At 48.0% G+C, this 27,968-nt stretch overlaps 1 protein-coding gene and 1 long non-coding RNA gene across 6 annotated transcripts in view; both read right to left on the bottom strand.

Annotated features, from left to right (window-relative positions):
* The window catches only part of OPCML (opioid binding protein/cell adhesion molecule like), a 1,103,452-nt gene that overhangs the window by 1,054,692 nt on the left and 20,792 nt on the right, over positions 1-27,968 (bottom strand). The gene's annotated exons all lie outside the window — the stretch shown is intronic.
* Positions 1,326-26,001, bottom strand: LOC110262225. The gene is made up of 3 exons (XR_002347020.1): positions 23,836-26,001; positions 22,791-22,891; positions 1,326-15,976 (listed from the first exon to the last, which is right to left on the bottom strand). It is a non-coding gene; the product is annotated as an uncharacterized LOC110262225 (long non-coding RNA).

The raw sequence follows: 27,968 nt of genomic DNA on the forward strand, positions 1-27,968 counted from the left end.
GCTGGCCGTACTGGCCACTGGCCCAGCTCTGGGGCTAGGTTTGTAGCCACTGCAAACTATCCAAGTGAAGCTGGTGTGAGGACTATCTTTCCGAACCTATGTGCCCTACAATGACCAGCAGAAGGAGGGAGAGATGCTCTGAGAATTTACAATTGCCCACCATCCTTAGCAGAGTGTTTTAGGAAGTAACACTTTAATAATATGATCTTGGTCATTGGAATGTGTTAAAGTCATTGAAAATGGACTGAGCTAGAAGTGGTTTAGACAAAGGTATTATGGACCAGCTAAGAAAAGAAAGGATACTCCTTTGGTCCATAAAGACACTCCCTTTTTTACATTCCATTTTCCTTGTTTACTTGCTCTTACCTACTTTTGTTTGATAAGTTAATCAGATTGTCTTCTTAGAAATAAACAGTTATGTTCTTTAGGTAAAGATGAATGTAATATTCTTTGGGAGCTCTTTGTCTGCAAGTTCCTACCTGAACTGGGGTACATGGTATGTGGTTCAAGCCAAGGACATCACAGTCCCCTAGAAAACAGCAGCATCCAGATGAGAACACAGACTTGGCACAGATGTAATCTCAAGCTACCCTTCATCTCTCTATCAGGTCTCCACCTGCTTCTAAAGTGATCAACTAAAGATGCCATTCATGTGAATTCAGAAAACTTTTATTAATAAGGCCATTTGCAGCAACACGGATGAACTAGAGACTCTCATACCGGGTGAAGTAAGTCAGAAAGAGAAAGGCAAATACCATATGATATCACTTATATCTGGAATCTAGTGTACAGCACAGGTGAAACTTTTCAGAGAAAAGAAACTCATGGACTTGGAGAGCAGACTTGTGGTTGCCAAGGGGGAGGGGGAGGGAATGGGATGGACTGGGAGTCTGGGGTTGATAGATGCAAACTATTGCATTTGGAGTGGATGGGCAGTGAGATCCTGCTGTATAGCACAGGGAACTACGTCCCGTCACTTGTGATGGAACATGATAGAGGATGGTGTGAGAGGGAGGATGTGTGTATGTGTATGACCGGGTCACTTTGCTGTGCAGTAGATGTTGACAGCGCCCTGTAAATCAACCATAGTGGGAAAAATAAAAATCATAAAATTAAAAAAGAAAAAGGAAAAAGAAAGCTTTTATTAATCGGCAACTGTTTCAGGGGAGTTCCCATCGTGGCTCAGTTGTTAATGAATCTGACTAGGAACCACGAGATTTTGGGTTCGATCCCTGGCCTTGATCAGTGGGTTAAGGATCCAGCGTTTCTGTGAGCTGTGGTGTAGGTCGCAGATGCAGCTCAGATCCTGCATTGCTGTGGCTCTGGTGTAGGCCGAAGGTTACAGCTCTGATTTGACCCCTAGCCTGGGAACCACCATATGCTTCAGGAGTGGCCCAAGAAATGGTAAAAAAGACAAAAAAAAAAAAAAATCAGCAACTGTTTCAGGCAAGTGTGGCTATCCTCAAAGAGATTAGAGTCTAATATATAAAAGAAGAAATAAGAAATAGACAAGTAAGTAGCCCTGTGGTCAGTTTAAGGACAAGTCAAATCAAAGGGTGCTGCAGAAGCACGGAACATATGTCAAGGCCGGGCTGGGTCAGGCGATCACTGCTCCTAGAGAGCCAGAGTCCTGGAAAAGAGAAGGAGGTGGTGGCAGCCAAAGAGGGAAAGACGTGTATAACAGGTGGGGAGGACAAGAAGTCCACAGTCACACGGGTGGGTAGGGAGACCGGGAAGAGGGAGGCTATGAAGAGGTGAGGCCAGACTGCTAATGCCAAGCTCTGGAAGGTGAGATTTTTTTTCCCCAGGGTAGCCAGGAGCCCTTAAAGGAAGACAGTGGGAGAGAGACACAGTCAGCTTTGTAGCACAGGCAAGTGCCACCCACATGGTGATGGGGCCCCCGAGTTAGGACCACACTGACCGGACAAGGCGGGGATGATGGAGAGTGAACCAGGATACTGGCAGCAGGTGAGGAGGGAAGTGGAGGGACCCCAGAAACAGGAGAGATGGAGTGACCCGTGTTTGGGGACAGAAGTGGGAGGTGGGGTGAGGAGAAGTGATCTTCATGTTAAAGTTGCAATCTTCACTTCAGATGACCACTCGAGAACCTTGAGCTGAAAGCTGTTTCTATCCACATGGCCTGACCGTTCCACGAGTGATCGCATATCCACGCAACCGCGAGTTCCTTTCAGGACACTCAGGTCAAAGAGCCAGTGGGTTGTAACCTCCCGGGACCCTGCTGACGCTGGCTGCCCTCAGCCTGCTTACTTCAGACTCCTTCCCTGCACAACAGGGCTGATGGTGAGGAAGAGACAGAATGCAGGAGATGGAAGTGCAGGGCCTCAGGCCTGCTGGGGCTCTGGCCATAGAGCCTGCAGGGTGAGCACCTGCTCCCTCTAGAGATCACCTCCAGAGAAAGGAGGCTGAGGAATTGCAGAAGGACCTGCAGGCCCCTGGGGAGGGAAGGCTGCTACCCAGAACAGCAGCCTGCTGAGGTACAGGGTATCTCCTGAGTCCTCAGGGCAGTCTGAGGATGCCCAGGACACGCTGCCTTCACTCCCCAGCCTCCAAACCAGCTGTTCTCTGGCTGCCCTTCCTTGCAGGAATATGTTGGCAGACACTGTAGTTACTTAATATCATTTCCATGCAACTGGGGTGTTCAGGAGCATTTTCTTTGTTTTGGTGTGTGTATGCTTGTTTTCTTTTTGCCACCTAGTACTGCTTAGTAGCTCATCCAAGAGGATGCAAGTATGTCAAGCCAAATAAGATGTAAAACAAGCGCTTGCTCCTCAGATGCTGCAGATCATGGGAGAAATGAATGCCTCTTTCTCTTTTTGCACTTTATCCTCTACCATTCTCCATCTTCTTTTTCCATCCCTTTCCTCCCTCTGGCATCAAATGGTACTGGCAGAGGGACAAAGCCACAGCCCCCGGCCTTGCTCATGGACTTTCTGAACAAGCAGCACCCACCAGAAACAGTCCCCTCTCTCCTGTTGCAGTAGCACAGAGAAGACACCACTTGAGGTTTTGCAAAGTAACAACAGCCCCTTCCAGCACCAGCGTTGCAGAGGAGAGCTTGTCCCTTCATAAACCTACCAGCTCTCACTCTTTCTCATAGGTTCAGAAAATAACAGAGACGTCAGTGGGAGAGTTGACTGCTGAAATCCAGTCTTAACCTTTGAAAATAAAATTTATTCAAGCCCAGGGTACCAGAGTGCCCAGCATGGACAGGGGATTAGGTGGCCAAGGCAACTTCAGCCAAAGGAATGGGAGGAACGGAACATCTCCCCAAGAGCCTTTCTACAGGATGAAAATGCTTACAGCCAAGACACAAGCTTTTTTTTTTTTTTTTTCTTTTCTTTTTCTTATTCCTCAATGAATTTATTACATTTATAGTTGTACAATGATCACCACAATCCAATTTTATAGGATTTCCATCCCACAATCCCAGCGCATCCCCCAACCCCACGAACTGTCGCCTTTGGAAACCATAAGTTTTTCAAAGTCTGTGAGTCAGCATCTGTTCTGCAAAGAAGTTCATTCTGTCTTTTTTTCAGATTCCACACGTCAGTGAAAGCATTTGATGTTGGTGTCTCACTGTATGGCTGACTTCACTTAGCATGATAATTTCTAGGTCCATCCATGTTGCTAAAAATGCCAGTATTTCGTTTCTTTGAATGGCTGAGTAATATTCCACTATGTATATGCACCACATCTTCTTGATCCACTCCTCTCTCAATGGACATTTAGATTGTTTCCACGTCTTGGCTATTGGAAAGAGTTCTGCAATGAACACTGGAGTACATGAAGACACCAGCATTTTTAAAAAGCCTTTGTGGATGAGAGGCAGGATGGGGGGCGAGATGGCAGCAGGAGCCCCTGGCAAGGGGTGGGGGCTGCAAGCTGTGCTTGTTTGGAGGCTCCATGGAGTGGAGAGAGAATGAAAAACTAGAAGACTTCAAAGACTTCTAGACCAGGGCCACCCCCAGGACGACAGCCCAGACAGCCATCTCTCTGTACCTACATAGCTGTCACCATCCGACCGGCCTGGAGAAGTCCACAGGGACTCAAGCAAGATACAAAAGAAAGTGGCATCTGAGCCAAAACCCCATTAAGTTAACTTTCAACACACAGAATCATCCTTCAAAGCATTTATAGCTTCTCCCCAGCTGGGCTATGAGTAAGTGGATGGCACTTCCCCAAAGTCCTTCTAAGTCCTTCCCCAAAGCCAGTTTTTTTTTTTTTTTTTTTTTTTTTTTTTTTTTTTTTTTTTTTTTTCCTTTTTAGGGCCACATCCTCAGTATATGGAGGTCCCAGGCTAGGGGTCAAATCAGAGCTGTAGCCACAGGCCTATGCCACAGCACAGCAACACAGGATCCAAGCCAAGTCAGCAGCCTACACCACAGCTCACAGCAATGCCAGATCCCCAACCCACCAAGTGAGGCCAGGGCTCGAACCGGCATCCTCATGGATCCTAGTTGGGTTTGTTAACCGCTGAGCCACAAAGGTAACTCCCCCAAACCCAGTTTATATTGCTCCAGACAGACCCACTATTCAAATAGTTTGACTGGATAGAAAGAAAAAAGTAAATAGATAGAAATGCCAAGACACATTAGAGGTAGACTCCCCTCACCCCCCACCCCTATTTTTGGGTAATGGGTAGCTTTTCCTGATCCTGATGGACTTCATGGGAGAAATTTAGGAGCAATGAAAATGAAACCAATCTCACAGTTCAGGATTACCTATTTTCCCTGTGCAGTAGTAACTAGCAGTGAATTTGCCTTTTTTTCAGTAGGAAAGAGATCACAGGACAGTCATCCATCTGTCCATTAACAGGAGTAGGCTGGACACCCATTACCTGCGGGACTCTATGGGGGTGTGAGGATGGGTGGGGAACAGAACTGTGAAAAGACTAATCCCAGGCCTTGCCCTCCTGGAGCAGAAGCTAGCAGGGAGGGCAGGTGATGAACAGGGCACACGTGTCCTGGGAAAGAGCAAGCGGTGACAAGTTCCCAAAACCATGGGTTCCAGTCCTCCTGCCGCCATTTCTCAGTTCACTCTCCTACCCCCGTTTGATATTCTGAAAGGTGAGTATTAAACCACCCACACCTAGGTATCTGTACAGAAACCAGTTATTCACGCCCTTCCATTTCCTGGCACTAGACTAGGCACAAGGAAAGGGAGGCGAATAGGAGACCATGGACAGAAGCTCTGGACCCTACAGAGCAGGTTCTCAGGAAACACACAGGTTATCAGGCATCCATCTCCCTGTCTGCAAATGACCAGTCACACGTGCAGCCTTGCCTGTGCCCCAGTTTCTGCATGACAGGAGCCCTGCCACTTCTGTTGCAGGCACCCTCCCCACCTTCCTCACCCCTCCCCTGCCTGCAGCCCGCAGCCCCAGCTTTCTGCATCCTCTGGCCCCAGCTTTCCACATCCTCCAGGTTGGTTTAGCAGGAAAGGACAGGAATCAGCGGCCATCGATGGGCCTCCTTAACCTGCTCTCTGAACTCTCTGAGCAGTGGTGGCTGGCCATCTCACCGAGAACGGAGCCTTTTCACTTCCAAGATGCTGAAGTGCTGCCTTCTCATCCCAGCTGGTGCCCCTCGGGATCAGACACACACACCTGTGATCCTCAGCCCAGCGGAGGTGGAAGTGGCTGAAAAACACCTATCACAGCCACTCAGAACTTCAAAACAGCTTTGAATCCATTCATTTTCAAAAATGATGCTTGGAAGTTTGATAGGATTTTTTTTTTTTTTTCAAGTTTAGAGGTAGGCGGGAACTTTGGACACTGAGGACAAATGTAAAGAAATTTAAGTGGGAAGCTGAACTTCCTCTGGCGTGCAGCACAAATCAGCTGTGTGGTCACTGCACACCAAGCATTTCTTAGTTTGGGTGATGCTTCAAGAGAAAGGAAAGACCAATGGCTTTCCCAGTCCCCTGGGAAGAAAATACATCACTTGCTGTAAAAGTAAATCAGCAAGTGTATCTGTAACTCCCCCTCCATTCTCAGGGGACTTCAGAAAAGAGGATATTTGAAATCCTTATGGAGGGGCAACTAGAGAATAATTTTTATCTGCTGCTGTTAGGAACCCAATTAGATGTATTTTGAGGAAAGGGTGTATGTATATTAGATTTTAATTAAGTAGTGTTAATTATAATCTATGAGATGTGCTTACTGCTTATCAGATAATTATGAGAAAGCCAATTTGGCTGCTGGCTTGTGACTAATTAAGTGGAATTAGTAGTGATAATTATAGATTTAATTTGGGTTTGCCTTTATTGGAAAAGGGGCAAATCTGCTCAGGGGAGGGTGGGTCTGGGTGAAAGGGCAGAATTCACAACCCACCCAGAGAACATCCTGAGTTTTGAGAATGAGAGGGTGAAGGACGAGGCCTCTGCTCTGCCTCGCCCCAAATTCACCCTCTGGTTTGACCGCTTCTCCTCGGCTTTCCCCCTAGAGTCCCACCCCTTCCTCCTTCAGACAGCAGTTGGGGTCAGTGTCGCCAAGGAAGAGGTGGATTAGACCGCATGAGACCAGAGCGATCTGCCAGGGGTCTTCCAGGCTGCATCAGGGAGAAAAGCTTGCCATGTCCTCAGTGAGCAGCCCTGCGGTGGGTCTGACCCACGTGGGAAGGACCCACAGCAGGCGGCACCCCAGCTCCAGGCCTGTCATCGATGCTTATGGAGATTAGTGCAGGCATATGTGAGCTGCTTTCTTTCCAGCCACCTTTCTTCCAGAAGGGATGCCAGACGAATGCCAGACCTATAATTGGAGTACAGGGTCTACACCTTCAAAGGCCATGGAGACTAACCTAAGCTGTAGACAAACTAAAAAAATAATCATTTCTGCCCCATGTTTCCATTTGATACACTATTTTGACATTTCAATTACGTGTTTCCTCATTTAACATGTGCTTCTTCCTGGTCTCCAATATTAGACTTTGGATTCCTCAAGAGCTGCAGCTGTATCCATTTTTTCATTTTGTTGCCATTCTCTACTATCTAATAAACTCCCCCGGGGCTGCTGCCCTGAGGGGTAGAGTTAAGTGAAAAAAAGTCCCACCCGCCAAACTGATCCCAGGCTGTCACTCTGTACCATTGTTATCTTGGGCAAATCACTTAATCTACTTAAGCCTCAGGGCTGTTTTGTTGCCTTTTTTCCAACCTGTAAAATAAAGATAATAACAGTGCTCCATTTAAAGGACACATAAGGATTAAATACAATAACTTATTTAGAGCTTAAGGCCATGCCTGGCCCATAGCAAGCCGATGTAAACCAGTCTTCCTCAGGGTGAGCAGAAGCCCTGAACACCTGCATCTGAGCCATGTGGTGTGGACATAACAGGTGCTCATGCCTGTCTGTCACCCCAGATCTCACGAGTCAGAAACTGGGACAGTGGCCCAGGGGGTCCATTGCCCTTAAGACCCTCAGATGATTCTCAGGCACAGTGACCTCTCAGGGCCACCACAACAAATGTAGTTCTCTTTGGGCACAGGTGATGGTTCTCTCACAACACCAAACACAAGCACATTCCTGCATGGGCTCCCCCATCTCAGCCCCAGACTCCCCCAACTCAGCCACAGTCCTGACCCAAGCCAGTTACAGGAGCTAAGCCAGGTAACGACCTGTAAAGCCCCACTGTCTGTGTTGTCTTATTAGCAGAGTTGCAGCCCCTGCTGCACAGACTCTGGGGGAGGGGGAGGGGGTGTCCCTACACCTGCAGGGAGGTCAGAGGTCGGGAGGTAATACTCCAGGCACACCCTACAGCAACTCAACTAAGGTGCTGCAGGGCCAGCCCTGCCCAAGCTGCTGAGCGTGGCACTTGGCCATCTGGACCCAAAATGATCCTCACATTCCCAGTGAGATACTCGGTGGGACCAGGACAGCACACAGCAGTCCTTACTGGGTTCTGACTTCCTCTGCACTTCACCACCCTCAGCCCACATCCCTGCTGGGAGCCATCCCAGCCCCCAGCCCCAGAGTCCTGAACTCTGAACCTTGCCTTCCAGGCACAAACCAGGGAGCTGGCCAGGACATGTGTCACTTCCCCATCACAAAAAAGCGCAAAGTCCCAAGCGGGGCCTCCTCCTGACCCAAGTGATCCTGCTCCAGGAGCCCTGACCTGATACATGGCGCTCCAGTCTCCCAAACTCCCAGAATCTTTGCCTTTTAAAGACAAGGGTCCAAGTACATGTGGCTTCCTGTCCCTCCGTGTGGTCACCTGATCTCTGTCTCAGTCACTTAAGACCTCGTTAATCTTAAGCTGGGTCACTTCTCTTAGGCCTGGCATCCTCTGAGGTTGGCCCTATTAGAATTGTTCATTTTACCTAGACTGAGGTCCCTGTGATTACATAACCTGCCTTCATTCACAGACCCAGGAGGGATGGACCCAGGCCTTGAACCTGGAGGCAGCTTCTAGAATCCTCACCTTGAAACATGACCTTCTGCTTGTCCTGAGTTCGGGCTTACTGAGAACTGGCGCCATCCTTACCCCACAACACCCCAGATGTTGTGGCCAAGTCGCCTCTGCGGACCCTGACTCCTGACTGTGAGTCCCCCATGTGTCCCTTCCTCACTGAGGTGCCCATATGCCCTCAGGTGGTGCCTCTCGGTCGTTTTCTGAGGATGAAATCCTAACCATTCTCCTATAGTCTAGACCCCACATTACCCATGAAGCCATCTCTTTCCTCTGAAATCACTCCCATACTAACTCACCACCCTGGTTAATATGCACCCAGCCACTGTCATTCTGTCATCCACATCTGACTCTCCTAAGTTGCTTGCAAGCTACTTACAGAGGATCATGTATTTATCTCTTTTAAGCTTGATGGCATCTACCCCCGGGCTCTACCTAAAGCTGGTACAATAGGAAGAGATGATTGAATAAGTTTTATCTAAATGAACTGCATAGTCTGAGGCTATGAACAAAAAGTCTCACCATCCTGCCTTTCTGGGATTAGCAACAATGCAAGGGCTTATCCCCACCCCAACGTGGGGGTTGGGGGCTGGTGCACAAGAGGCTGGAGCCAGGTCTACGCAGACATAGGTAATGAGGCCTGAGGTTATTACCAAGGTAGCATAGCGCACTGATGCGAAACAACTTTCTAGAGATTGTGTGTGTGTATGTGGATATGAAAGCACAGTACAAATTCGGGGCCCGGATTTCATCATGAAGCTAATTCGAGACATTCACTGGGCGGCCTCTATATGCAAAAATACACAAGATTTCCTGTCCCAAAAAGGCTCACACTAATCAAATATTACATTGACGAGTCCCTAAAGAGGAGGAGTCTAATCAGCTCATTTTGTATTAGAGAACGCAAAGCCCAGAGAGGGAAGGTACTAGCCAATGGCCACACAGCACAGCTGATCCAGCATCAGAATCCAGTCCGTTCTACAGGAGCAGACACTGCCTGCCCTCCCAGAATTACAGACACACATGGAGCAGAGGCTGCTACTTCAGCTAGTGAGAAGGAAAGTGTTCAGGCCATTAAGGGGTGTTGTTTTCTAGCAGGAAAGCCCTCGGATCATCAGGCCCCTTCAGTCCCTACCGAAATCCATAGTTTACGTAAAATCTCCACCCAAGTGTGAACCAGCAGCTCAGACTACAAGTGTCATATTAGCAGTGTGTCTGAACTAAGTCTTGAGAGAAAGCTGAAAGCTCAAGAGGCTGAGATGAGGAAACAGGGCAGGGGGGAGCGGTAAACAGTCAGGTAGAGGATGAGGTCACCACCTTACAACAAATAAAGCAAATGCGAGGCATTGGGTGTCCCAAGGGGAGGGAAGAGCACAGAGGGCAGGACAGGACGTGGAGGGCTTTCGACTCAGGGGCAGGCAAGTACAAGGGATCGAAGCAGGATTCCCAGACAGAAATGAGGGAGGAGGCTGAGGTCAGAGCAAAGGGCTCGAAGCGTCATGCGAAGGAGTCTGTCCAAAAGGAATCCTGGAGGGCAGCGTGTGCAGTGGTCTCTGAACGAGACTTTCGAGCTCAGAGGCAGCCTGAGCAGCAAAGCAGGGACTGCGGATAAGGCGCCCAGCCAGGCAGGAGGCAGGGACAGCAGGGAAAGTATGGTTCTTACACCCAAGGGACACCACCAGGCTGGCTCACCAGACTTGCAGACTGATGGGATCCAGAGGGACAGTGAGGGAGGAGAGGAGTCACAGGTATTTGGGATAATGATGATGCCAGCACCGGTATCCAGAGAAGGGATGTTACCGAGTCGCTGCAGTCCCAAGTTTGAGGTGGCCAGTGGCATCTAGCAAGGTGTTCCCTTGCCAGAGCAGCCAGCTCGTTTGGGCTCCAACTCCCCCTCCTAAAATAAACCACGGGGAACAGTACTCAGGACAGCACGGGGGACTTACCAAGTTACACAGAAATATCGGCATCACAAGAAACCCCTGGAGAGTCTGGGATCTGCCTTGATCTTGAGTGGCTCTGGGGATGGGGGGAGACAGTAGCCCTTAGGACGGAGGATGGCAGGGAGATGGAAAGGGAAAGGAAGGTAGGCAAGGAAGTCATATGCCTTCTCCTATTACTTCTGTCTCATGCTGCCCGTAGGCAAAACTTGTTTCATTGCCACTGAAAATAGCTGCTAGAGCTTTAAGATGTAATAAAGATGACAAGATAAATAAATTAGGGAGAAGAACAATGTTAATGAAAACCAGATTATTTGGAAAAAATAAATTATCATCTACTTAACTCCACATTCAAAGACACAAGATAGTTTAGAGCTGAAATGAGAAGGTAAAATCAAAAATATAATAGAAGAAAATATGGTAGAATCTCTTTGTGACCTAGAGGTGGAAAAAATTGCTCTTTAAAAAAGTCTAAAATGGTCCACAAAAGTTTAAGATTTTTTTTTTTTTTTTTTTTTTTTTGGTTTTTAGGGCCATGCCTACAGAAGTTCCTGGGCTAGGGGTCGAATCAGAGTTGCAGCTGCCAACTTATGCAAAGTCACAGCAACATGGGATCCGAGCCTCATCAGGGACTGACACCGCAGCTCTCTGCAACGCCGGATCCTTAACCAACAGAGCGAGGCCAGGGATCGACCACATCTTCATGCATGCTGGTAGAGCTCATAACTGCTGAGCCATGATGGGAACTCCACGTTCAAGAAATTTGATCACATCAAAATTAGAAGTAAACTTCTAACCATCATGATAGAGGAAAGGGGGAAAAAATATTTGAAGTGCCTGAAACTGACAAAAGACTAGTATTTAGAATGTGCAAGGAATGCATACAAGGGAAAGACAGTAACCCTCACAAAAACGTGGGCAAAGAATTTAAATGAGGGATTTAAAGGAGAAATGCAAAGAGTTTACAAGTATGTGAAGAAATACTTAAATTGGTGATCAGAAAATCCTCAAAGTAAAATAAAAATGATACATTTACACCTGTTCGACTACCAAAAATTAGAAAGTTGGCTAAGCCGGGTAATGAAGGCTGTTGAGAAGGATGTCCCACAGCACTTAAGTGTGTGGGCACTGCCCTGCCATTGTGGGGGACGCTCAGATTAAGTGATGTACCCCCTGCATCCACCATTTTACTCCTGAGGACAGAAACCAAAGAGGTCTATAAGAAACATTTTTAAAGATGCTCATCTCAGCACTCACCTTGCAGGTAATCGGGTATTCACAAACGGCAAGAGTGGACCAACACAATGTGATGGATGTGCCCCACTGAGACTAAGAGTTAGATCAACACAGGGAAATAAACAGTGCAGGAAAGAAAAAACAGTATAAAATAGTAAGAATTTCATGTTAAGTAAACTCTCTATACATAGGACCCTAAAAGGATACACATTAAATCCACTGGAATGGTTTTTATGGGAGAACAGCAGTGAAAAATAGAGATAACAAGAAAAAATTACGTAAGGAGTTCCCGTCGTGGCACAGTGGTTAACGAATCTGACTGGGAACCATGAGGTTGCGGGTTCAGTCCCTGGCCTTGCTCAGTGGGTTAAGGATCCGGCGTTGCCATGAGCTGTGGTGTAGGTCGCAGACGTGGCTCGGATCCCGTGTTGCTGTGGCTCTGGCGTAGGTCTGTGGCTAGAGCTCCGATTAGACCCCTAGCCTGGGAACCTCCATATGCCACAGGAAGCGGCCCTAGAAAAGGCAAAAAGACAAAAAAAAAAAAAAAAAAAAAAAAAGAAAGAAAGAATTACATAAATAAGACAAGAAAGGACTTAATACATAGTTTGATGATGGTAATATCCCATCAATGACATCAGAGCTTCTACCTTGAGATTCTAAATTAAAAGGAAAAGCAAGCAAGCAAGCAACCAACCAACAGTTGGTGACTCAGAGAACAAGAATGAAGAGGAAGACCAGCAAATACACTGGAAGTGATGGCCAAGTCTGTGGTCAGGTGGTGGATGTGCTGCCAAAGAATGGAACTAGGAAGAGAGAGCAAGAGGGTTGAGGACATGGGAGAAGTGGAGAAAACTACAGGAAAAGCAGTTCGGAACTTTTCCAAGTCATTTGAAGGCAAAAAAACTCCTTGCTGCAAAAGCCAGCTAGAGAAAACAAAATAATTTCAGATAAATTTCACTAAATAATGTGATGTAAAATAGTAAAATAAAATCCAGTAGCATATTTGAAATTGCACCAAATCCAAGGAGAGTTCATGCCAGGCATTCCAGATTTCAACTACAGAAGAACAATAAGTCATTACATTAAAATATAGAGGGGGAAAGAATCATGTAATCACACTGTTAGATGCCAAATGAGCTTCTGTTAAAATTAACAATCATTCATACTGAAAAGAATGAAAATTTTAGACAAAATAGGAAAAAAGGAAACATCCTAAAGCTTAAAGTTATAAAAGCAGAACTAGCAGCAAAGCTCATATTAAATTTTGAAATATAAAAGGCAATTCTATAAAATTACGAAAATGCAGTATCCATCCAGAGATTTTAAATAAACATGGGGGGGGGGAGATAAATGTATTATTATCTAAAACAATGTAATTATTTTCCTAGAAATGCAAGTAAAAATATTAAAACTTGCTAAGCGTTGAAAACGTGACTAGATATAAAATATACTAAAAAACAGTCGATTTCCTTTATACCAGCCATAAGTAGTTGTAAAGTCCATTTATAAGGAAAACCCAATCAAAACATCAAAAACTGTAGCATGTCTGGGAATTAATTTAATAAGAAATACAAACCACATGAATAAAACTATAAAGAGTTACAAGAAGACATTAAGAACAGCCCTGAGAGATAGATTTGCTCTGATCAAAGCCTCCTCCCACAAGGATTTGGATTCCTCCCTCTTCTCACTGTACTGAAGATCTTCCTGGTCAGTGGATGTCATCAAGTTACTCTCTGTACTGGGTCAGTCTTCTCATCCTACACAACACACTATAGCATCACCCATGTTTTTAAAAGCAAAATAAGAATTCCATTACCACACCAAACCTCACGGAAAAATATCTCCAAGGGATTGCCTATGGTTAACAGAGTCAACTCTCATTATTCACAGATCCCATGAATGCAAATATGCCTTCTCCCCCAAATCTATCTGCAACCCCCAAATCAACACTTGGGGTATGTTTGCAGTTATGGGTGAACGTGCTGAACAGCACAAGACTTGATTTGCCCTGACACACACACGCCATTGTTTCTCAGTGATCACACTCTAAGCAAGAGTCTTTTTCTGTCTATTTAGCACCACATTTTCCCCATTTCCATGCTTTTTGTTGGTCGTTTCACTGTTTAAAATAGCCCCCAAGCATAGTACTGAATGAAGCTCCTTCTACTATCTCTAAGAACAAGAAAGCTGAGATGTATGATATTGGAGAGAATACATTAGGTAAGCTTTGTTCAGGTATAAACTGTAAGGTTCTGGTCATAAGTTCAGTAGTAATGAATCAATAGTATGTATTAAACCAAGGGCCTTTAAACAGAAATGCATGGAATTCTACATATTGATCAGTTGATGGAAGGTTGTAATCAGAGGCTCACAGGAATATTCCCTCTCTTAGCCCTGGGAGCAATGGTTCCATGGTCACTAATGTAGCTTTCGTAGTGATTTTGCAGAATTAAACCACTGCAAATGGTGAACATTGACTATATTTCAATTTCTTCATGCCCCATTCTTCCTTCAACTACAGTCAGGCATCTGAACTCACCACTCCATTTTAATTACTCCAGATAACAGTTATCAACGACCAGTTCCTAAGGTCCGAACCATCTGCTCACTGGCCTTCATCAAGCTTGACCATCAACATTTGAGACAATAATTACCTCTTCCCCAAAAACTTCTTTGTCTTGCTCATAACTGCACCATCAGGGCTTTTCTTCCTCTCTTGATGTGTCTTCACACTGAGAATTCTCACATCGACTGCTGGCAGAATGCTCCCCAGAGCTCAGGGCCCATACCTCCAACCTCCCCCCAACAGCTCTATTTGGATGATTTTTCAGAGTAAATGCAGAGTCCACAAGGCCTCCAGGTAGGCCCATGGGCTCTGCCTCTTTCCAATGTTACCATTCAATGAGCATCTCAAACCTGCAGTCTCTGCAGCCTACACATTCTCAGCAACTTCACTCCACACAACCAGTGCAATGGCAGGCCCTCCAGCCCCACTTCCAAAATATACACAAAACCCAGTAGCAGCTCTCAGCTCCAGGGTTACTGCCAAGATCCAGAGCCCCCTTGCCTTTCATCCCAACTACAGCAACAGTTTCCTAAATTGTCCATTTTCCCTCTCCCAACACACATTTAATCTATTCTTGTTACGGAAAATAGAATGTGCTGGTAAATTGTAAATCAAATCATTCCCCTTTATGCACATCACTCCAAAGGACATCTATTGTATTCAGAATAATAGCCAAACCTTTTACCAAAGCCCTGAAGATCCTACATAAGTGAATGAGTGAATCTTCACCTACATCTCTGACCACTTGGGAAAGACCTCCTGTTGCCCCAGGTTCCCTCTCCTCAACCCCACCTCCCACCTGGTCTTTTTTCATCTCCTAAAGCTGATGAAGTGGTTTCTGACCACCAAGGGCCTTTGACTGGCTCTTCTCTCTGGAGTGTTCTTCCCAGATTTTTCTCCAGCTGTCTCCTGGTGATCAGGCCTCCACGAAAATGTCACTCCCTCAGAGAGGATCCCTGCGTACACAGCCCAAAGTAGACTCCCCTTCAGGTGTGGTCCCTTGGATGATCCTTCATAATATGTATGCCATTTGAAAGGGGCTTTGCATGCTTCTTTTGTCCACCTGCTCATCACCAACCTTCCCTCCCTCCTCCAAGAGGTAAGTTTTTGTAAGAGCAGGAACTTTAGCAAGCTTGCCCACCACAGAGCCAAGAAGAGTTTCTGGTACATAAGATTCTAAATACGTATTTATCAAATGGATATGTGGTCTTACCGGGGAGCTGCAATGTTGCAGAGATGCTCGGAGTCCGTGTGTCTATAAACTTAAAGTAACCTCAGGCGAAGTCCCAGGGAGGCTGGTGCTTGACTAATCAATAAGAAATTAGTTTGGAGGAACATTTATTAAGCTAACCAAGCCACGATAATTGAAAGTACTACCGTTCAGTCATAAGACAGACAAACAGATCAATGGTGTCCAAGTGAGTCTAGAAACAAAGGCACGTGCATGGGAAATCAGCAGCCGGCAGAGCAGCATGTCATCAGTGAGGATTCAGGCTCTTTATATCACATACATGGGTAGCTGGAAATCAGCCACGGATGAAGAGTTTATACCCTAGAATCAGCAAATGCTACTAATCAGGGATTACTTTTAAGACTTCTTTTTAAGAAAAGTTTTATGTTCACAGCAAAATCGAAAGGAAGGCACAAAAATTTACCCCAAAACCTCTATCCGTACACAGTCACAGTCTCCCCCATTATCAATACCCCCCAGCAGTACAGGTCACAGCTGAAGCTGCATGGACACTTCATAATCACCCAAAGTCCTCAGTTTCCATTAGCGTTCACTCCTGCTGCTGCACATTGTGGGTCTGTAAGCGTATAAGGAAGAGTGTCCATCATTATAATATCAGTATTTACACTGCCCTAAAAACCCTCTGTGCTCTGCCTATTCATCCATCCCTCCTACCCAGCCGCTGGCAACACTGATCCTTTCATTGTCTCTATAGTTTTGCCTCTTCCAGCATGTGATACAGTTGGAATCACACAGTATTTGGCCTTTTCAGATTGACTTCTTTCACTGAGTAATATGCATTTATGTTTTTTTTCCATGTCTTTCCATAGCTCAATAGCTCATTTCTTTTTTGCCCTGAATAACATTTCATTGTCTGGGTGGACCACAGTTTGTTTATTCATTCACCGACTGAGAGACATCCTGGTTGCCTCCAAGTGCTGGAGATTATGAATAAGGGTTTGTTTATTCTCCTTCAGAAAGCTGGTGCCAAGGACCTAAACAAGCAGAAGTTCCAAGGGCGAGAGTGGACATGAAATGACATGGGGTCGTGACTCTCAGCACCCATCACTAGGGTCTCCATCCAGGCCCAGCCCTGAATCACGAGAATACGCCAAAGAATCTGCTTCAGTGTTATACTCTTGTTGTGTTTATATCCCAATAAACCTGAATAAACTTGAATACTTTGTATTCCTAAACATCTATCTTCCATACCTCCCGTCCCTAAAAATCTATCTTCCGCACCTAGGAGACATCAATTGAGAAAGGAACTGATGAGGCAGGGTTGGGGGTAGGGTGTCAGCAGGATCAGTGAAAGAGAACAAGGCTCCAGAGGGCAGCTGAAGCCAAGAGAAAATGCCCAGAAAGGCTGGGGGTGCTTCCAGACCACCATCTCTTCTCCACACTGACAGCCGGATCAGCCAGACCCCTCTCTGCAGAAAAGCTTCCAATGGGTCCCATCTCAGATGTTTCTCCTCTCAACCAGAATAGAAGCCAGCATCTATGCAGGCTTTCTTGCTTCTTTCTGACCATCTAGGCCACCTTCATCTCTCCCAGATGTGTGCCCACACTCAGCAGGCAGGCTTCTTCCCAGGTCTCACCCGCTTTATTTAGATCTTTGTTAAAAGACTATCTTGAGTTACTCTACACCCCCTTGACTTTGTTTCCCCCTCGCGGACAGCGTGCAGTGTCATGTTTACTCGTATTGTTTCTTTTCCCTAGAAAGCAAGCACCATGAGGACAGGAGTTTGTCTATCGCTGAGTGCCAAGGAGCAGCGCCCAACACGGAGCAAGGTGCCTAGGAACAGCGCCCGACGTGGAGCAAGCAGGTGCTCACTGAGTGTCCATTGAATAAGGGAGCAATTGAAGGGCCAGAGGTGTGCAATTCTATAAGGAAGTTGAGCCACTGAACATGATGAGGGGTGGGCAGTGATGGGTGTTATTCGGGATGACAACTGAGTCCGGGAGGGGTGGAGAACAGGAAACAGCAGAGGTGCGGCGGAAGGCAGCCCATGGGTAATCTGCCACCTGTCTGGAGTTTGCTGGTGTCACCCCCACCCTGGCCACATGACCACCTCACCCTCAGCATCAGTCTTAAAAAGTGCCTCTTTCCACTTATTTTTGGAAGGCATCACTACCCACAAGGTGAGGAGAGAGATACAACTCATTTGACGGAAATCACTGAAATGGACCTCGAGGGAAGGGAACGAGCTGGGAAGATACCTACTATCTTAGTTCCTGCCAATCAGAATCTCCACCATCCCGTGTGTGAACCCCTGCCCAGGAATCCCTGCTTTGTACTTCAAGAAGGTGCTTAGGAAAGATTGGACGAGGCGGGGCACAGACAAGTGCCCATGAGCCAGGCAGGGAACCCAGAAAACCAGCAGGGACAGAACACAGCCCAGCACGGCCAGCTCTAACATCATCCCTTCTGGAGATGGGACCTCTGGCCACAGTGGCATAGAGCGTGCATTGCTCCCAATACATCAAGAAACAGGTGATGGAGTTTAAAAGGCGGGAAGCAATGAGTGCTTGCAATTCAATTAGCAGAACAGATACAGGAGAAGATGGGGCCAGGAAAATAAAAGGATCAGGAACTCGGATTAGGAAACACAGAAACTGCAGAAGAGTGTACCTCTCACTTATCGCACCTCCTACCCCGGGATCCCATGGGGAGATCTGCATTTTGATTAAAACTCAGCCTGGGGAAGAGCAGACACAGAGACAAGTACAGGAAACAATGCGCTAGAATCACACACAGGATTTAACCATGTACTTAATTCCAACACTCGGGAAACCCACACCATCTCCGATGGGCTGCTTTTTAGATCAGGTGGACCTCATGATCTGTTCTGTCCTCAGACAGAACGCAGCCGGGCCAAACTTAGAATCAGTTAATGTGAGGGAAGAGGTGGGGACCACAGAGCAGGTGCCCGGCTGGCCATCAGCCTGGGTCCCCCACCCGCTGAGCTGCAGACACCGGGCTGGCTGGGACCCTCTGGGAGAGGCTCCACTTCACAAATGCGTACTGAAGGCCTGCTTTGCACGGTGCATGCTGCCTTTTTCCTCCTTCCTTTTAGAATCGGGCCCCTTAGGAGACAAACTCTCAGTCCAAGTCAGCTTTTCACCCTTTCTTTACGTGGATAACAGCTAGCATATAAAAGCAAAGAGGAATAAACTCAACATCCCGAAGATGGGGCCAAAGTCATTGGTAAAAAGCTTCAGCTCAGAAAGCTTTTTTTTTTCTTTCCTTTGGGGGTCGCATCTGAGGCATATGGAAGTTCCTAGACTAGGGGTTGAATCAGAGCCACAGACGCCAGCTCATGCACAACCACAGCAATGAGGGATCCCAGGTGCATCTGTGACCTACAGCAATGCCAGATCCTTAACCCACTGAGCAAAGTCAGAGATTGAACCCACATCCTGATGGATCCTAGTCTGGTTCCTTAACCGGTGAGCTACACAGGGAACTCCCTCCCCCACCTTTTTTTTTCTTAATGGCATACTAACATGGGACCCTTTGAATAGAGAGATCAAAATGTGTCTATAACATCTTAACCACCATTATTCTGTGGCATGTATGTAGTGTAACACAGTTAAATAAGTCTTTGTTGCTACACGCTTTTAAAAAATGGGTGCCAAGTATCTCTTTGGTGGACAGCTTTGTAGGCATCCTTAATTATTCTGTGAGATTAAGTCATGAAAGTAGGCTCCTATGTGAAGGGGATACATGAGATTTGTAAAAATTTGGATGCCTGTGGCCAAAATGCTTTTCAGAAAGGTGGTAGTTGCCACTAGCAGAACAGTGTCCTCCGCTGCTGTTCTTGTCACTAGGAGTCCCTTGTGCCTGTGGCTGCTGAAGGGCACAGGGCCACCTCCAGCAGCTTATTGGGGAGTGATGGAGGAGGCCCCTTTAAGGCCTGTTTTCCCAGGAGAAGGCGCTGAGCAGGAGCCTGCTCCGCTCTTAGAGGAAGAGGCTATCTGCCCAGAACAGCCAGGACCTTGAGCTCAAATCCATTAATCCTCTTTATTAAACCTGGGTCACCTCTGAGTCTTAAGAAATTAACCGGCATCTCCCCATGCTAGTACATCCAGAGACAAGCTGTGCTTGGCCTGTTGTCTCCACAGACCCGGGCTCCGGGGTCAGAGGGCTCCTGCTGGCTGGCCTCTGCCTTTGTCAATTTAAAGAAGAACACCAGCCGCAGTTGTACACACTTAGAGCCGAGCCACAGGGGAGGGCCAACTGCCCTCCATCCTTCCAGGCAGCTCTGAGCAGGCCCTGGAGCTCAAGGAGGGTCCGGCCAAGAATCAGGGGGTCTCGAGGCTCCTCAGTCTCCCATCTGGCTCCCCTGCACTCTCTGGGGCTGGAGACCAAAACGTGGGAGAAGTCCCCAAACCCTCCCTGCACTGCGTCTAGACTCAGTAGAGGCAACTCCAGAGCCAAATGCAGAAGGGCTGAGAGAGAAAGACAGAAAAGGAGAGAGACCCGGCAGGGAAACGCACACAGGTCAAGAGAATCAGAATCAGGACCGGAGCCATGCCAAGAACACAAGGCACAGGCCCTACTCCGTAGCCTTCCCCTCTGCGGTCTGGGCCCCGGGGACCTCGCTCCTTTTCCTGCCCCACCGGGGCACTGATGCTGACAAGACCAGAGACCAGGGGGAGCGAATCTCAGAGGCCAGGTGGATGGAGAATATGAACCCACTTGATATAAAGGAGAAGTAACTAGTGAGGGTTCCAAGGAGAAATGCAAAAGGGGGCGGGGGGGTACATGTTCAAAATTAAACCTATAGAAAAATGCAGGAGGGAGCATGGCCTTGCTATAGCTTTAAACGTAAGGAGCTGCTTTTTCGCTTTTTTTTTTTTTTTTGCTTTTTAGGGCCACACCTGCAGCATATGGAGGTTCCCAGGCTAGGGGTCGAATCAGACCTTCAGCCACTGGCCTATGCCACAGCCACAGCCACACCAGATCTGAGCCGCATCTGGAATCTACACCACAGCTCATGGCAACGCCAGATCCCTAACCCACTGAGCAAAGCCAGGGATCGAACCCACATCCTCATGGATCCTTGTTGGGTTCATTAACCCCGAGCCACAAAGGGAACGCCCATGTAAGGAACTTCTGTCACTAGTCCGTACCCACGAATTCCAATCAGGAAGACGTGACCACCCTGCTCTCCAGTCACTGAAGGACGAGCAGCCCAGCCCCCTCCTGACATCAACCTTTTTACAAAGTTGGAAGCACAGCAACCTTCGTGGAAAGTGGGGAGTGAGGGGAAGCTTCTGGAACCACCACAGGGAGGGGCAGAATTCCAAATGGTAACGAAAAATAGCTTCTATTTTTTCATGTTTTCTCCTGAATATTTGGATAGAAATATTCTACCACGTGACAGTCCTAATCAGAATGTGTTTTAACGGTCCCCCACCCCCACCCCCACCCCTACGCTACCCCCCATGTGCAGGAATGAGAAGCAGGAACCCTTTGGCCACAGGAGAGGTTCATTATTTTGACCTTTTCTTACCCCCTAGGGAAATACTTTTGTTTGTCCTTTGAAATTCTTTGAGACTCACACCCAAAGTTCATCCCTATCCTGGAGGCAGACGTGCTGCTGGATAGGGGTGAGAACAAATATCTTAGCCTTGACCAAGGGCGGCCCACCTGCCACCTGGGTAGAAGAGTTATTTCCAATAATTGAAAAATCTTCCAGGAGATCAGAAATAGATGATCAACGCCAGCAGAAAATATATTTTTACACTCTTAGGATGAATTTGTAACATCAAAGGAGAAGCAGCAAAAGCCACTTCTCCCTCTCAAGAGGGCGCCAGCAGATAGCATCCGTGAACACGCATCAAGGGCCACACCTGCCTCACCTCACCTGGCCTAGCCTGGCCGGTGGGGCTGGGACCACCACTCTGGCATGAGTTGTGGATGGATCAGCCACTGGCTCCAGGAGACCCCTTGCTCCTGTCAGTCTCCCTCCCAGCCTTAAAGTTACTAACAGGGGGTGCTTTGCGTATTTAATCATGCCAATGTCATTTCACGGACATAATGCTTTTTCTAGGTATGTCCTGGGTCCTCAGTGCCACTCCTTGAGCTGGGGGAAAGAGGGCCAGGCAGGGACCCTCACTCCTCCCATCCCCTCCGCCTTGGGGCTCCCATCCAGGTGGGGAACAGAGCTCACGGCCAGCTCCAAAGGCTCAGAGGCTGCTGGCCACCTGGAGGAGAAATCACACTGCTTGAGTCCTCCTCCTGCTTCCAGCCAATTTCTAGCCCTTTAATTCAATTCCGCTCCTCCTGACCCCAGCAGGCTGGAGTTCCAGAGTTACTTTCAACAGATAGCACCAATTACCGAGGTGCGAAAATAGAAACCTTCGAATTTTGAGAACAAACCCAGAGACGGGGACTTAACTGAACTGAGAAGGAAGGTTGGAGAGAAGAGAGGAGTCTGAGGTGGGGGGGAGGGGGGTGGCGACAGGCAGGCAATGAGGAGGCAGCTTCAGACACGCGCCACCTGGGGGCCCCCAGAGGCATAGCCGGGCCTGGGAGGTACCTGGAGCTGGGACAGTCCTTGCAGGCCTGTGGACCCCGGTCTGAGCCCAGTAGACATTAAACCTGGCAGAGCACCCAGGAGCCCACATATTCTGCAGGGAGACCCTTGCCGGTGGTCGGGGCTTGGGTCCAAAGACACAACATAGAGAAAAGCCCCAGATGCCCCCACCTGGCTCCCAAGGGCACCCTGTGGCCACAGCAACTATGCACAGCGTCGGGGGGGGGAGTGCGTTGGCTTCCTGCTGATTTCTTTGGAGTCACCCCTGCCCCGCCACCACCTCGTGCCCCAAGGTCTGGGACATCCACACACATGCCAGGGCCCAGTAACATTGTCAAAATTAAGTATCTCGGGCTGGTTTATCATTTTGTGGTGATTTAATTAGTTTCATGACCTTTTTATATCGGCATACAGTCCCCTGTAAAACTTCAATGAAATGATGTTTTAAACAAGGTGTTCCAACTTCCATGAAGCCAGTCTTGTTATTTAAGAAAAAGACATTCATTCCTGTGGGATTACCTGGGACCAGTGACCCAGTGAGACTACCCTTCCCCCACCTGTCCTCTAGAGGGGAACTACTGGGGGGTTATTGGCCATGGCACCCCCAGCCCCAGGACTAAAAGGGACAGCAGGAGCAGAGCCTCAAACCTCCTGCCAGGTCCAGACTAAGACAGGCTGGAAGCACTCACACCCTGTCCAGCTGTCACGCAAGCTCCCAGGCCGGGCACGGGACCTTGGGAAGCCAGCTGCTCGACCACACTCCACCCCACTTTTGCCCTGAGACCCTCTCAGCCCATCCACCGCTGTGCTTCCTGCCCGCTTCCCGCACAAGCCAGCTTTTCTCACCTGTCCTGGAGGCCCAGCTGCCCTGCTTCTCACCATCATCACCGTTCTCCACGCCAGTGCCTGCAGGGGACCCTCCTCCAGATCCCGCCCCCGCTTGAAGCCTGTGGAATCAATTACACAATGAAATAAAAAGTGGGAGGAAACTCACCCTCCCCAGACTGGAGACTTACTAGGTTTGAACCTTGATGCAACAGCTGACTTGTGGTTTTCTTTCACTTTTTTCTCTTCTGTTTCCTATCCTATCAAGAGCGGGAAACCATGCTCCCACCCTGCCAAAAGGTCACACAGACACAGGGTGGCCGGCTAACTGCCCAGGCCAAAGCAGTAAGTCCTGCTGATTGTCTTTCAAACTAGAGAATGGCCCCTTGGTGGGGAGAAAGGCAGAAAGGCTCCATATTCTAAACTCTCTGATAATTTCTTCATCTCATTTTAAAAGATGTAGAAATGAGCTTCATAGAAATATGCTGGCCTAGGAGTCAACTTTATTTTTTTGTTTTTTAGGGCTGCACCTGAGGCATATGGAGGTTCCCAGGCTAGGGGTCAAATCAGAGCTACAGCTGCAGCCCTACACCACAGCCACAGTACATGGGATCCAAGCTGCATCTACGACCTACACCACAGGTCACAGCAATGCCAGATCCTTAACCCACTGAGAGAGGCCAGGGATCGAACCTGCAACCTCATGGTTCTTATTTGGATTAGTTTCCACTGTGCGTAGGAGTCGACTTTAAAACCAGAGTTGGAGTTCCCCTCGTGGCTTAGCGGTTAACGAACCCAACTAGCATCCATGAGGACGTGGTTCGATCCCTGGTCTCGCTCACTGGGTTAAGGACCCGGCGTTGCCGTGAGCTGTGGTATAGGTCGCAGATGCGGCTCAGATCCCATGTTGCTGTGGCTCTGGCGTAGGCCGGCAGTTCTGATTGGACCCCTGCCTGGGAACCTAAATGCCACGGACGTGGCCCTAAAAAGACAAAAACAAAACAAACAAACAAAAAAAACAATAAAAGGCAGACTCGAGTCAGAACTTTGGGATTCTTAAACCCACCTTCTTTCCTGGGCCAGGAGCCCCATGTGGACCATCACTCTCCCCCAGCCCCAGGAACGAACATCACAGCACCACCACGCCCTGCCTTGAGAAGTTTCAGAGACATGAGAGGGCTGTGGATTTAAACTCAACTGATCAGCATCTCCCCAGCCCCCACACTGTGGCCACAGCTCCCACAAGCCCAGCTATAAATCCTTCCCATCTGTAAACACTCAGATGCAGTTCCCGCCATTGCTTAGCGCTTTTGACACTAATTGCTCTACAGAGTGTGTGCAACTGGCAACACCTTATTACAAGTGAAATATATTATACTGTCCACTTATTGCTACTTTATAGAGATAAAGTATCCTCACTGCATGGGAAAGCTGGCAAAGAATTTGACAAAGTGGCTTCTAAGTAGAAGTCTGCGAGAGTCGACCCCTGGGCCCATGCTCCATCTGTGTTAGGCTGGAGTTTCCCTGAAGTGCCCCGAAGTTTTTGCCACGGTGAGACCCTCCCTTCACGCTCAGGTTCCATCTCAGAGATGAGCATCCATGGCACAAGCCTTGGGGCAGAAGAGAAGACAAATGTGGTTGCTCTCACTTGGAAGCGACAGCACCATGCCATCTGCACAAACGGCCGTCTCCTTCCTACCACAGATGGAACAGGGTACCAAGGAGGCTGGGAGTGAGGGCACTAGATGCAGAGAGATTCCGGAGCAGGACAGGATGGGCGGAATTAGGGCTCCAAATTGAGACCAGACAGTAGCAGTTTTCAGACAAACATGGGACAGTGCAGGCTGCCTGGGAGACACCCACCAAGCCAGAGTCCCACCTTCAGAACAAGCCATAGCCAGCAGCCTCCATGGACACCTCTGACATTTAACCATCAGAGAAGCCACCAGCCCCAACCTCAGCCTGCCGGCTATTTGGGGCTCTGTCACACGGAACAGAGACTTCAATGACTTCCTCACCAAAGGAAACAAGGCTCAAGCCTCCAACTAAATTCCCCTAAATGCTTTCTCTAAACCCAACCCAACATTGCTGGATAGTCCATGTGGTCTGCAAGCTAAGAACATTTCTTACATTTTTAAAGGGCTGTAAAAAGAGGAAGAATATGAAATCAAGACCTCATGGGCCCACAAAGCCTAAAATACTTGCTTCATGGGAAACAGCTGCCAGCCCTTAAAGGAAAGAACGGGAACGCAGAGAGAAAGGAGACTACGGGCAGCTCAGAGGAAAACCTTGGGATGGAGGGAAGGACATGGGTTGGCACAAAAATGCCACCAGGAAAATGATGCCTGCTTTCCTCATTGCAGCTTCGGGGGAGAAATCTGATTAATCATGCTCACTGTGCATGCTGGAAGGGGACCGTGTGTGCAAGCCTCGCCTTTTGTCTTGGCGATGTTTTACTGCTGTCTCTGTCCACGCCAGCGCTGAGACTTGGCCAAGTGGGACAGGGTGGCCCCAGGAGCTAGCAGATAACAAGGAGATGGAATGATGGAGAGGGGCCCATTGTCCCCACCACGTTTTGTGTCTCCGAGATACCAAATTGCCTGATCGCTTTGACATTTCCAAGACCAAATTAAAATGCGCCACCATGGAGACAAAATGTCATTAGCCTCATTATAAGTGATTGTGTTAAAATAAATACAAAAATAAAGTGGAAATTAGTCCACACCATTAAAATACAGAAGTGAAAGTGGCCAACAGGGACCTTACACGAGACAGACTAAGAAAGGTTGAGACACCCCCAAGGAGGCAGGAGAGACGGATGGAACGAGGCGTGGGCGCCAAGGCTGCTGCAGCTCAGCCACCACCCCTGTCGCCTGGCCTCACTAACCTAGATCCCTTCTCCAGCAAGCTGAAAAATTGACCTCATCCTTTACACTTGTACATCAAGAGCTTCACTTCTGGAGTTCCCTGGTGGTTCAGAAGGTTAGGGATCTGTTGTTGTCACTGTTGCAGCTCAGGTCATGGCTGGCCCTGGAACTTCTGCACACCACAGGCACGACAAAAAAAAAGCTTCACTTCCAAGTAGGAGGAATACGGAGTTCCCATAATAGCTCAGTGGAAATGGATCTGAATCACAAGGATGCAGGTTCGAGCCCCGGCATTGCTCGATGGGTTAAGAATCCAGTGTTGCCATAACCTGTGGTATGGTCGCAGACATGGCTTCAAATCTGGTGTTGCTGTGGCTGTGGTGTAGGCCGGTGGCTATAGCTCTGTTTCAACCCCTTGCCTGGGAACCTCCATATGCCACAGGTGCGGCCCTAAAAAGCAAAAAAAGAAAAAGAAAAAGTAGGAGGAATAAAGAAATGGTCTTCTGAATTGGAGACTGTCGTCTTAAAGATAGTCCCCGGGAGAGAAGAGATAGGAAGTCCCTTTGGGCAGAGAGATAAGTGCCCCTGACTAAGGACATGGGTTACCCTCACAGGGCAGCCCTACTTTTCTCAACAGGGGTGACCACAGGCAGAGCTTCTACAAGTGTCACTGAACCACACTAGCAAAAAACCCACATGCAGTAAATCTAATCTACTGGCATGGGGTCTGGATGAAGGAAAGTGCAGTGTTTATTGCAGACGCCAAGCAAGCGTCTGCAGCTGGTGCTCAAAACACCCAAACTCCCAGATAAGTTTCAGGGAGGCATTTTTAGAGGCACGTGGGGGTGGGGATGGAGGAGTCAGGGGGAACACGTGATCTGCTCATGCACATTTCTCTGAGTGGCTGATTGTGAGCTCATGGGGCAGGGTCACAGCAGTTAACATTACCGATCCTTAGGCTCTGAGCTCATGGTCATCAGGCTGGTTAATGTCTTCCATTTGGTGGCGGTTTTAGCACCTGCCAAACAACTCAGAAAATATGCATCGGGTACTGCTATCTGGGTACTTCAGAGAGGAGCTAGAGCAGAGGGTAGGGGGAGGAATCTTTTAGGTACGGAGGGCCCAGGTATAGGATACACCTGAGACAGGCTTCTGATTACATCTTTGATGCGAGCTCAGCGCTTACCCCAGATCTGCCACTCGCATGGGCTCACCTCCCCTCCCGCCCTTCAGTCCATTTACTCTCTGCTGCTTTACCTAGCCTGCCTTTTGACCCCACTCTTCCCTGTTTCTTTCACCCATACCCACTTTCCTTTGGTACCTCAGACTTGACCCCAGAAACCTGGGTCCAGTCACATGTAATCCATCCACTGCATTTCTCATTCCCACCAGTGGACATTTGCCCTGATGCCTAGTCTTATGGACACTGACTATAACAAGCAATGGTGTGAACCATGCCTCCAAAAGGAAAAGAACATATTCTTGCCTTAGCTCCTTTGAAAAAGGATGGTAATTCCAGCTACAGCTGTCCCCACCCAACATCCCCCCCGCCATGAAAGCCACCCAAAACCCATCTCTGGAGGAGCCGTGACTGGCTATGTTGAATTCCTACCTCAGCCTGCTTCTCCACGGAAGCAGGACCTGGTCCTGGCCTCTTTCCCACTGAGCTTCTCCACGGAAGCAGGACCTGGTCCTGGCCTCTTTCCCACTGAGCCCCACCAGTTCAGGGGGCTGCTACCTGTTAATTGCAAGTTAGCACCAATTTCTCCCCCTGGAGAACAAGGGCCACAGTTTTCACCAAACATGAGAAGCCTCTAATAAGTACAAACCAGCCGAACTGGAAGCACGAGAGAGTAGTAATACCTTGTTAGCATGCTGTTCCTTTCTGTTTTCTAAATTGTCCTCTGCCAACAGCACCCTGGACACACAAAAAAAGTCCTGCATTGTGACAAAGGTAGATATCCTTGTTTCTTTGTAATATCTGAAAAAACCAAGGCCCCAGGATAGAAAATGTCTCATCCAATTTCCCACAGTCCAGAGCAAAGGGACTAAAAGCCACATGTCCAAATGCTAAGTTTAGTCCAAATTCCCGAATTACTTTGTCTAAGTCTTAAAAAGCAGAGCAGAGAACGACAAATACCATATGAATCACTTATATTTGGAATCTAATATATGGCACAAATAAATCTTTCCACAGAAAAGAGACTCATGGACTTGGAGAACAGACTCGTGGTTGCCAAGGGGCAGGGATGCCCAGGATGGACTGGGAATGTGGGGTTAATAGACGCAAACTATTGCTTTTGGAATGGATAAGCAATGAGATCCTGCTGTG

This window comes from Sus scrofa, chromosome 9 (genome assembly GCF_000003025.6).
Source record: "Sus scrofa isolate TJ Tabasco breed Duroc chromosome 9, Sscrofa11.1, whole genome shotgun sequence".
In the NCBI taxonomy this organism is placed as follows: Eukaryota; Metazoa; Chordata; class Mammalia; order Artiodactyla; family Suidae; genus Sus; species Sus scrofa.